The sequence below is a fragment of the Corvus moneduloides genome, chromosome 6 (assembly GCF_009650955.1).
Source record: "Corvus moneduloides isolate bCorMon1 chromosome 6, bCorMon1.pri, whole genome shotgun sequence".
NCBI classification, from domain to species: Eukaryota; Metazoa; Chordata; class Aves; order Passeriformes; family Corvidae; genus Corvus; species Corvus moneduloides.
The window spans coordinates 16,924,086-16,936,256 of NC_045481.1; the positions used below are offsets into that span (position 1 = coordinate 16,924,086).

The following is a 12,171-nucleotide window of genomic DNA, read 5'->3' on the forward strand; positions in this document are numbered from 1 at the left end:
GCACAGCAGTTACCTGTTTGCAATGTAGAGGGATTTCTCAGCAAACAAAATAGCATATTTAACGTGTTATAGTTTGGTTCCCAAACCATTCTAACATTTGTTTAGCAACTACTATATGAAATGGTGTCAGAAAACCAATTTGTAGCTGGCTAGTGTGCAAATGATAGGTTTACAGACAGCTTCCATTTTAGATGTGGAATGCCCAGCCTCCTATTTTTAATATACTTTTTTTTTTTTCACTACCAAATAGTGATGCTGTTTTTTTTTTTATTATTTTTTTTCTTTTTTCTTTTTTTTTTCTGTAGAAGAACATGCAAATAATTGATCTTGCATTTTCAAACAAGACCAGCAATTTTAAGCTCTTGCTTCTCTAGCTTAATTTCTTTCTGGAAAGCATGGTGCAATGTTTGATTGGTGTGAGCTACAAGAGTATTTGCTTGGATAAGCGAATCTTGGAACTCTCTGAGACTCACAGGGATATGTAAAGAACAATTTTCATGTACAAATTGTTCAACTTATTGTGCTGGTCTTACACAGTTGAAGATCTCATTGTTAAACATTGAATTCTACATAATTATGGGGCTAATAAATGTGTACAATTATCTTGCAAAGAAAAGGTATTATTGGAAGAATAATCTTACCAACATTTAAATGTGACAGTTTAGAATGTGGGTGCTTTATTTCAGTCTCCTTAAAGTTAATTTTAAGCACACGTAATATGTTCTTCCATTGATCCAAACCTTCACTTGTTAAAAAGTGAAGGGATTAGATTTATCTGTTGATTTATCTGTTGAGGAGAGACTACAAGACAAGTAATTAAAATTTATGTATATTGTCTTACAAACTATCAGTATTACAGCATTTGGACATACGTGATGAAACTTGGAAATGTGAAGTAGAAAGCCACTCAGTCACATTCAATGAATGTTGCCTAAGATTAACAGGGCCTTTGAGTAGAAGGATTGCTGTGCATTTATTCCTATTTTTTTTTCTTTAGCTTTTGTGTCTACTTTTCCTAACTTGAAGGTTCATGTTAATAATTCATTTATATTTAAAATGAAATTTGGAAATAAGGTTACTTTTAAAGTAGTTTGAAATATAGTTATCTTGCTTTATTTTAAAAAAATTTCAGGATGATCAAATAAGGTGCCACAGTTGGGTTCTGCAGTAGTTTCTGTTTAAATTGCATCATTCTGTATTTGAAAATATTTCACAGCTCATGTTCCGAAATACCATTCTGACTAAGGGGAATTTTTTCCCTAAATTGACATATGGCAATGATAAATGTACACAAAACAGAATACTAATCTTTTGATGCTTATTTAATGCAAATAAAAATCGTCTAAACTGGCATCTCCCTGCTCCTTGTAAATCTGCTTTCACTCAATTGTACAGCTAGATCTTGATCAGTATTCTTTGTTCTCTTAAAATTTACATTCGGTTGTGGCCAGGCAAGAAATGCCCCTGTCATTCCAATGACATACAATGTCAAATGATTTGCCAGGATCTTCTACAGCCTCATTCAAAATCTCCTGAATCTCAGTGGGAGCTGGACTGGGCCATGGAATTACTCAGTGTTTGTGCCTGAGACCATAGAACTTGGCCATCCCATTGCTATAGAGCTTTTCTATGAACAGAGGGCTATGCAACAGCTATTAAGATGAATTTTGACTGTATAAATTTACTGTTCTAAATTACTTTACTCTCTAAGCGTGCTCTTGTTGACTTGTGTTTGAACTGTAACACTAAGAAAACACTATTTTATACATTTATTTGTAAAATAAATAAAATGGTTGCACTGGAAGACTTGCAACCATTCTACCTAGTATACCTAGTATAACGTTCCTCAATTTCGCCATGATGTGATAGTAAGATTACAGTCTTACAGTCGGTCTTTGTTTCGCCAGAGACTTAATACGTCCATTCCATGGGAACAGCCTAAGATATAAAGGAGGAATTCTGTTGAGAACCTGACAAAATAATAAACCTCACTACTTACATACAAGGTGTGCTTTTCAGCTCTGGCTTTGTTAACATAAGCACCGATGAACACGGCCTCACACGCATCACCTGTTTTCTTATATTATATATACATAAGTTAAACCCCCCCCCCGAAAAATAAATTAAAACATTTCACAGACATCTGTCCTGAGAGAATGGATGTGAGAACAGATGGACAGAAGTTGTCACATCATTTAATGCACAGCTGGGAGGCTGATATTATGGCAATAAGCATAGATAACCAGTTTATAATAAGTTAGATGTACAAGAAGCCAAAATCAAGTATATATGTGCATGCAACATCTGTGCAACTGGAAAAATTAATGATTAGTTTTCATGGGTATAATATTGCCAGTGAGCTACCCAAACTAAATTTGTTGTACTGCTTTTCAAGTCAGGTGGAATTCTGTTGGTACATCAATTTTTTACACTGTCGACAAAATTACCTTCATATAAGAAATGTTTTTTGGGGACACCATTTTCCATAAAAATTAATGATTCTAAATGCCATTGGCAGCTGTGCAAACCTAAGCAAGTATCCTTATAAACTATAAGCATCACTAAGATTGCAAATAAGTGGGTGGAACTCCATTGAAATAAAAAGCTAGAACAGAATTGATTTTGACCACATTTATACAAGAGGTGAAAATAAAAGTTGCTTTCATCTGAACATTTAAAGTTCCGCACCTGGAGCACTTTTTAATGGGTACATACATGTTCCTGTAAGTAACTGGGTTTTTTTCTGAAAGAAATTTAAAAAAATCCCCAAACTCCCCAATCTTTTATATGCTTGTGATTTTTTTTTTGCATTTGCCTCATTCCTACTGGTGTGCATCAATAATCACATACAATTATGGATTTTCACTGAGCATTTAGTGTTCAAAGGCCACCTATGTAATTGAATCATCAGTGATTGTTACCTACATTGAGTGTCTGTCGTCTTGTAAAGTTTTAGATGTTGATATGAAACTAATTAGTTAGAACTAAATTATTTACACATTGCAAGTAAATTTGTGAATTCTTTTTCATGTACCTATGTAAAATGGCATCCTTGAGACCCAATAATTTGAAAGTTTCATGTTTTAAACTTAGCATAATTTGAGTTGGGAACCTTAAAGATCCTGTTGTAAAAAGACGTGGAAATATGGGAATTACAGACCTGCTTCCACACATAGTCTCACTCATATAGCTTGCAGGTTAAGCATCATAAAACAATTCTTTTAAACCAAAGTGCTTTTTCCTACTTTTTTTTTAACACTTGCAATGTCAAATAAATGAAAAAAGAAAAAAACTTTTCCGCATAGTCTTAAAACCCCCAACCTTTCTTCATTGTCCTATAAAGAGTTCTCTAGAGACATTGGAATATGTGAAAACAGGATTTTCCTTTTCAGTTTTTGCAATTGCCAGTTTCATAGAAAGGTAAACATTGGATGATTCATGATATAAACAAGTTACTCGCTCCATTTTTCTGTGTTTTGTTACCGTTAGTGTTTTTACAGATAAAAGGCAAATTGTATCCACTACTTTTCAAGAATCAAATGCAGAAGAGGAAAGGATATTTATGTATTATGTGTTTGCTGAGTATTTCATATTTTTCCATCACATTGTCAAGCATACCTAGGTCTTGCTTCTTTGCTGATAGACACACGTATAAGAACTATATTCCCTGACAATGAGTCCAGGTAATGCATCTGTCAAAGGAAAGTAATGTATTTTTACCATAAATATATTTTAAAATATTCTGTATAGCATGATACTTATAGGAATGGTTATTCTAATGATAGATGAAAAACTCTGTTTCTAATTTAAGTAGATGCACTCCTCAAAATTTTAAGTGCTATAATGTAACAAACCATTTTTGTCAGATTCACCTTATTAGGAATGTCTTGAGTTTGCATTTTATTTCTTAAGAATATGCTGGAAAAATGAGAGGGTCAAAAACTGGCTTACTTTATATGTTCAAATTTCTGCATTAGAACTGAAAAAAGCTGAACAGCTGTTGCCATTAGCTACAGCTTTTGAACTAATATATAGCTTATAATGGTACAATAAACAATGGTAAACAAATATCCTTCAGAATTTAAGTGTTGAAGAAAGGCTGGAAATCAGTTTGTTCATTCCCAGTAATGTTGCTCCTCATGTCAGTTTGTCCTGCTTAACATAGGAAAAAAATCTTCACAGATACTTAGAATTGCTTTTTTACATAATGGTAATTATTAAACGAGCTGTTTGCATTGTTTTTTATACCTCCCCTTTGACCATGAGTGATCAATTTTCATCTGAATACTCCTGTGGAGCAAATTGGGATATCAACTTTGCAATAAAAGTCCCAGATAAGTTTAACAAATATAGGAATATATATGATACAGGCAGACAGGTATTTAAAATCCACAGATACATCCTCGAATGGCCAAGTCTCCCTTACTTAACTCCAAATTGTAATTTTGTAGTAGGTCTACGTTAAATGAAATTTCTTTGGGTCAGGTGAATCTGTTGTAAAAGTCTGTCCATCAACTCAGGTTCAACCCACTACATCATGCCACAGCTAATGGTAAAAACTTCAACAACTCCACATATACGGTTCAAGGGTGATCATAATTTTAAATCAGAATCATAATTTCTGCTACAGATTTTCAGCAATGTAAACATGCCCTGAAGTTAATAAATCCATGTTAATTGCATCAGTTAGGGATTTATTCTTTCCTTCCTTTCCCTCATACACTTGAATCGAGGTGTTTCAATAAGTTTGGAATAGAATCTTATTAAAGGATAAGAAGCTACAAGATCAAAACCACCTGAATTAATAATGGATGTCAAATACTGTCATCCAAGACACATCCAGCATTCTAATCTGCCATACTGCAAAGCTGGCCTGAGGTGGGAAGTATAGATGCATTCCAAATTACAGATGCTGGAAGGCAGCACCATTGCCAAATGACACTTCTTCCTTTGTCTTACATACAGGAAGAAAACTATGGAATCATTACACTTCTTTGGATAGCTATTTTATGTTGTTTGTGAATGCACCAGTAATAAAGCCACCTCATAATGAAGTAAGTTCTCCAACTTATCAACACTTCTGGGGAGGAAAAAACCCTACTTTTTCAGCAACCTTGAAGAGAAGATGCATTTCTAGTATAAAACTATAAATTCCAATCTCTGTAGCATATTGTCAGAGAGCCAATAGACTGCCTCTCCCCTGGGAACATTCCACGGCAGTACCTAGGAAGTCCTCTCCTAAGGGCTCATCTCTTTTAAAGTCTTGTGGTGAACAGGGACATCTGATGCCTCCAGAATGTAGGTTCTGATATCTCCCTTAATGTTTCTCTTTGATCCAGTTCTTTGTGTAGAACTTCAGCTTTTTAGTTTTGGGGACACTAGCACGTGTGAAGTTCAGCCTCTTAAAATGTCTAACCCTCAGAGTATGCGTCTCCATCATAAAGCACCTCCCACCATTGTTGAAACTCCAGAAATTGTACCAAGAAAATCCATCTTTCTTTGTAAACTTAAAAAGTAGAGCTGTCCCATGGGGCTTTATATTCTTCCCCATGTTTTTGTGAGGGTACAGTTCACATCAGCTACCTAATTAAACTGTTCTGCCTGCTTTATTCTGAGGCTATCACCTTCTGTGGAATAAAAATATGCCTAAAATCCGGTCTGTCCCAGGCATGTAGCACTTTGTACACACCTTTCCTAGCAAGCAGCATTGACCTTCCCCACAGTATGGCTATTTGTTGTTATTTCTGTGGTAGCAGAAGTATTCTAGATGCTAATGAAGTACTTATATTTAGTAAGTGCACTGTTATGTGCTGGCTGTGAAGCTGTCAGCAGCGCTGTTAAAGAGCACAAGCTTAACACAAAGGTGCACTGCACTGAGAATGGGGGGTTTTATGCTATATAGAAGGGAAGTACATTTAATGAGTTTATTTTGGTTAGCCTTTGGTTTAGTTTCAGATCTGCCAATACTGACATCATTTTTCCAGGCAGGGAGCACCATCTAAGACTTCTCTGCATCACTACCCTCAGGGTGGGCCTGTGTGTGGGCTGATGCAGTGCTCAGCACTCCAGATCATTTCACTTTGGCAACCATTCTGCTTCTGCTGTCTCTATCTCCATATTCTATTTTAGGGGCTTATGGAGCACCAATCCTCTCAACTAAAATATAACTGAAACAAGATATTCAGCATTAAATAAGCAAAAAGCAAAAGACTCAAAATAGGCTATTTTGTTATTACTATTATGGGGTTAAATCACTTAAACATAGATATCTTCCTACTCCTCCTCCCACTTCTTTCTTTAGTTTGTCTCCTCTTGTTATCTCAGGACCTACTGATGGCCCACAAGCTTGTGCAAAAAAAAGATGAACTCTGTTCTGTGATGGGTCCATGGGTGCCAAATAGTCATCTAGCTTAAATCTCAAAAAAACCCTGTTATTGCTAGAATTTTTCTGTCCTGAGATCCTTGCACCAATCCCTCAGCCTCCAGTGGGGCCAGGGAGTATCCTTTAGAGAGCGATCTCACACGGCAGAATTGTGTTGGCATGAAAACATAGCTACACCTGAACCTGCACTTCAAAGTGAAGTGCATTTATTACTTGGTCAGCGGGTATGGGGAAGCAGGTGGATTTTTAAGCAGGTACACCTTTGGTAGGTGTTTGCAATGATATAGTGGAACAGCTGTCCGTATGCTGGGGACTTCACCTTGCCACAGAAGATCCAAGTTATTTGGTAAGACACCAGGCTTCCCTCATGCCCTGCCCCTCGCACCTCTCCCCGGGGCCGCTCAGCACTGCGGCTCCTGCCGGCTCTCCCGAAGGCGCTGTGGCGGCATCCGCAATTAACCGAGAGCCACTGCAGGGCTCTCAGCTGTGCCCCTCGCAGATGCCATTTGCCGGCTTGGCACAGGCAGCTCTGCAGCTCCTCTGGAGGCACTTTAGGATTCGCCTGAACCGAGGCTTCGGCTCAGCTCGGCGCTGGTGATTCTCCCGCTCTCCACGCAGGAACTGCCGATGGCGATTAGCGTTACACCCAACAGCGGGGGCCCGGGCGGCACAGCACAAACCGCTTCGTTTTCCCGGAGCCTCCTGTGCCCTCCCGAGGGACCCTGTTTTCCCCCTCTTTCCCGCAGGCAACGGGGCCGCAGCGGGAGGGCTCTATGCCGGACTCGGCAGCCGTTCGCTGCCCGGGGGATGGCGGCTGCACCCCGCGCGCAGCCAGGTCCTGCAGCGCCAGCGAGGGGGAGGCAGCGCTGGAGCAGCCGATCCGATCCCGGTTCCCTCCGTCCCTCGGCGAGTAGTTCCCGCCAGCGAGCCGCTGGGCGGCGGCGGGACCTACATGCTCTGGCGGAAGGTTACCGCTGCCTGGCACAGCGAAGCCCGACGGAAGCGGTGCTGAGGCATCTGAGGCAGCACTTTGTCAAGGAGCGCCTGATTGGCTAACGGGACTCTGCAATGGTTATCTGGTAAGAGTCAAGGCCTCTGATTGGTCGCGCGGTACCTGCAATGCGTCAAGTGAGGATGCTGGGGTGCGCGTGCCTGAGCGCTGCCGGGGGGCGGCCGCGGCTCCGCCGGGAGCGGCCGCCTGCAGCCGGCCCTGCCCGCAGCACCGGCCAGCTCTGGGCGCTCTCGGTCCTTCCCGGCAGCATCAGCAGTCCCAGCGCTAGATTTCCCGCCTCTTCGTACCGCTGCAGCTTGCAGCAATAGCAGTTGCTTGGCTCATGTGCCAGAGCTGGCAGGAAGGAAGAAGCTGTTCCTTAGTCGGTGACCTCTTTAGCGCAGGGTTTTTACATAAAAAAAACAGCAGAAAGACAAAGCCTCTTTTCTCAATCCTTTTCTACAACACAGGGTGCCAGAGGTGCAAAATGTGGCAGTACAAACCTGCTTATGCTGCCCTTGCATTGTCCGTGTGAGAAGCGTCCCTTGGACCGCCATTCCAAGTGACAGCTTGAGTGGCAGCTGGGGGAGGATATGCACGGCGAAGTGATGACTGATCGCTGAAATATCTTGCTGAAACGCTGCAAAATCTTTCAACACAAAAGAGATGCTTCTGCAAAATTAGCTCCGAACCGCGAAGCTATGCTGAGACACGTGAGGTTGGTCTGCATTCATGTGGGACTGGTAGCCCCCTTGGGCCTGGCCAAAACCCACTGGCCCAAAGCCGTGTTGCATAAGGAGCTGCAGAGATACCATAACCACTCGTGTGGGGTCTTTTGTATGTCTCTAATTGAAATAAACATAGATAAACCAGAAGCAAACAAAATCGTCTGCACTAGTAAGACGCTTACAGGAGTGCTTTAAAAACGATGGGGGTTTCAAAACAGCAAGAACTTCCTGGCACATCTGTGAAGCTTGATGCAGTAAGTGTCTAAAGGTAGAAGTAGGTTACAGACGCTCATTATCTAAATTCTTCAGTATTTCTGTTACTGGAGTGTTTTCATTGCTCTTTTTCAAAATCTCATTCTTGAAGAGTGAGTCAGCAAGAAGCCTGTGAATGTGTCAGGGAGCAGTGTTTTAAATACGGTTTTGCTGTTAAGGAATTATTAAAGAACATGTTTACATATGAAAAAATTACAAATTTGCATATGAACATAACAGCCCAATTTTTTTCACTCCAATGAAAGTTTTCTTCCAAACTACAGTTCTCAGGATAACACACTTGATGTGCTAGTATAGGGATTGTGAGTTAAATTCCTTGGTAATTTGTTTTCTTTGTTCCACTTGCTTACCTGGAAGTAGATCAGTTTTTAATTTAAAATTATCGTGATTTCCTTTTCAGAGCCCTACTGAGTACAAACTGCTTTCCTGCTGGCATGAACGCTTCTTACTGTCTTTTTTCCAAAGAACTCTTTCAAAATATTAAAAACAATCTAACCACTTTTCCTTGTAATCCTAGCCAAGTGGAACAAGTGCAATGAAACCTTTATGGGAAAATTATATGCCTGTGTAATTAATAACGTTTATGAGTCCAAGTTTGCTAAAGTGAAACATAAAAGTGAGACTGCAAACTCATTCTGTTTCTTACCTGGTCATTTTAAGTATGATAATGTTTTTGAAAAATTAACGTTTGAACACCTTAGATCTAAAGGCGGTTGACGTCTTAAAAAACAGAAAGGAAATTGGTATAAAGCATTGCTAAAGGCATCAACTCGTTCTGGAGTATTTTCCAGAACAACCTATATGATTCATAAAACAAATCTGTTGTATTAATTTGCTATAATAATACTATAATGACTGTACAAATAGTAGAACTACATTAATGTCAGAGAACCTGAAAAAAACTTTTAGAAGTGACATCATCCCATCATTCAAAATAAATATACCAATTTCAGGGTTAACAAATAAGTAATTGTTGCCCCAAACAGTCTCCTGTAAAGCAGACTATTTAAAAGATAACCTCAAGGGCTTCAGTGTGTTTAGGGCAGCAATATATTCTACGAGTTAGCTTACAATGACCAAAAGTTCTAGAATGAATCAATGGGAATAAAAACCTATTATGTGTTTATTAGAAAGAATTACATTGCTCAAATCATGGTAGTTCCCAATCAATCAGCTCGAGTGATGATGCTACATTTTATTTTCTTATGAGTGCTTTATGTAGGCCATGTCCAAAGCCATCAGATTGTATGGCAAAGGCAGTATGGAGTGATAAGCAGAGTTTGTTACAGTTCTAAATATATCACATTCTAAACATTCTGACTGAAAACATGCCCCATCCATTTAAAGGAACCATTTAAAAACCAATGTATTTACAAGCAATGTCATTACACCAACATCTGTTAAATGTATGCAGGTCTGCCATCTTATGGAGCCTGAATGGTACTGCCAAATAACAGAATGTGGAGCTACATGTTCATATTAGGTGAATAGTTTGACTTTTTCCTTTACAGGTAATGTGTGCTTTCTTCTGAAACTCACACCATTTGGATGTACTGTTTCTGTTTAATTTGTATATTTGTGGGATTTATGTGTGCATGCAGGTGTACACACGTAAACACAATCAAATAAAGGTATCACACTGCAAGTTCAAGCATACAAAAGCTGGGAAGAGTTGAAGCTAAAGTTGGTTGTTTACATTATATGACAGCCTGGAACAACATCATCATATGCAATTTTTTTGGGGAACCCTGTCTGATTTCTCTGATTCAGCATTCAGGTTAGATGGTGCTATTTGGTGAGTAGCTGTTCAGAATTTTGCTTTAGCCTCTTTCTTTGGAGTGTGACTGTGTTGTATTTGCTGCAATCTAGTCAAGGCCTGTTCTAAAGATGAAATTATTAATTCTTCTAATTAATTCTTCTAATAATAACAGCTTTTCTGCAGCTGTTATTATTAGAGTATTATTATGAGCAGTTTTGAGTTAAGTTTGTACAGGCCAAAGCAAACAATCATCATGGCAATTTTCAGCCAAAGTGATTAAATTCTGGCAAAGCTATTAAAGTTGCTAAAATGATGCTTGTTTGTTTGTTTTTATTTTCTATTTTTATAAAAGCTGATATCAGATAAACTTGATAAGTGACTTTTGGGTCAGCCAAGAACAAATGCACAAGAACACAAGAATGTTATAATTAGTACATCAAGTATTATTATACATTATTTTCTCTTTAACTGGTGCAAATTTATTTTTAAGTGAAAAGGATTCTTCAGGAAGACCTTATTACTTTGCTTTTGAAAAGTTTGGGGTGAGTTAGGAAAGTGGTTGATCTAAGTGGTTGTGATACAGTCAGATGTTGTAGTGGAACACTTAAGATAGGCAAATTGTCCAGCATTCAGTGAAGTTTTGAAGAGTTTTACCAGCTGCTGGAAAATCTGGTAGTGCCTGGAATCTAAACACATAGGAGGATGCCTGATTTTTCCCAGTTGTACCTGTACTAGAAAATACTGTACATTATACTTCTTCCATTTAGTGTCATTTGCAAATAGTCACATCTACCCTGCTACTCTTGCTGGAAAAAGACACTAAGAATGAACTGCCATTTAGATTACTGTGAACTAACTTTGATGATGTGAAGTACTGCCTGCCACCACAAGGAATTCTTAGCATAATTGGTTTTCACTACTTGAATCAGTTCATTATTGTCATACATCATTTTTTATTTGTTTTTCATCTAAAGGTTTTCCAGTTTCAGATGGATGTTAGGTAAGCTTGGCATTTTGTTTGAGAAAGTTATCTTGTATCTCAAAGGTCATGCCATATGTTGCTGTGTCTTAAACAGTACAAAATAAGACATCTTTTTTTTTTTTTCAGTCAACAAGAAATTAACTTGTAAATCTGTAAACCACCTATGTTATATGATAGCAGCAAATTTTTCCGTGTTCAAAATTTACATTATCTTCAAAGTGGTTAGTTTTGAAGGTGGATACAGATACACATTCAGACCCATTGCCATATACATGTCTCACTGGAGACCTGCTGCCAGATGCAGATACCAGAGGAGTATTTCATACTGCCTAATTCTTAGCTCTAGGCGTGCTCAGGCAGGTGCATCCTCAGCATGATAGCCAGTGAGCATAGGGTTTGCTAAGTGCATTGATGGCATGTATATTACAATGCAAACAATCTCCTGCTACTATAGGTATCCACATCTTTTTATGAAAGACTAGGAATGACAGCAAATTGGCATAACAGTATGATTTTTATATGAGTGGCACTCATCTGAAAAATTCCTAGAAACTGCTATATGAACTCCTCTGTAGCTGCATTATATAACCCTCAGTATTATATTAAATAGTTTTAAGCCATCCTCCATTGAATTTACCTCTTACCAAGTTAGGGAATATAGTTTCTAAGATTTGTCTTTGACTATTTTCAATGGCTATCCAAATTTGATTAACCCGATATATGCTAGTTAGTTGAAATAGAATACAAGAATGAGCATAGCTGGCTTCTTGTGGTATGGTTTCAGAGGTTAGTAATGGGGACCACAGTGGTAGATTAGTGTGTCACTGAAGGTGTCAGGGACCTTGCCAGTCTTATATGGAAGTTTGTAAAGCTGTTGGTAGCCAGCTTGCAGTCCTTCTGAATACCACAGCTTTCAATTCTTGTAATATTGAGAATTTACTTGCTAGAATTTCTGTATAAATGAATTCATTTCCACCCAGCAAGTTTGCATGGTACTTCTTTTATTTCTTTATCCTACTGGTGTGTGTTTTTTGTAGCCATCATAAAGACACTATA

The 12,171-nt window shown here is 38.6% G+C and overlaps 1 long non-coding RNA gene across 1 annotated transcript; it reads left to right on the forward strand.

The window, feature by feature from the left end:
- Positions 1-6,513: 6,513 nt before the first annotated feature.
- LOC116445520 lies at positions 6,514-10,447 on the forward strand. The gene is made up of 2 exons (XR_004240802.1): positions 6,514-7,461; positions 7,844-10,447. It is a non-coding gene; the product is annotated as an uncharacterized LOC116445520 (long non-coding RNA).
- The last annotated feature ends 1,724 nt before the right edge of the window (positions 10,448-12,171 follow it).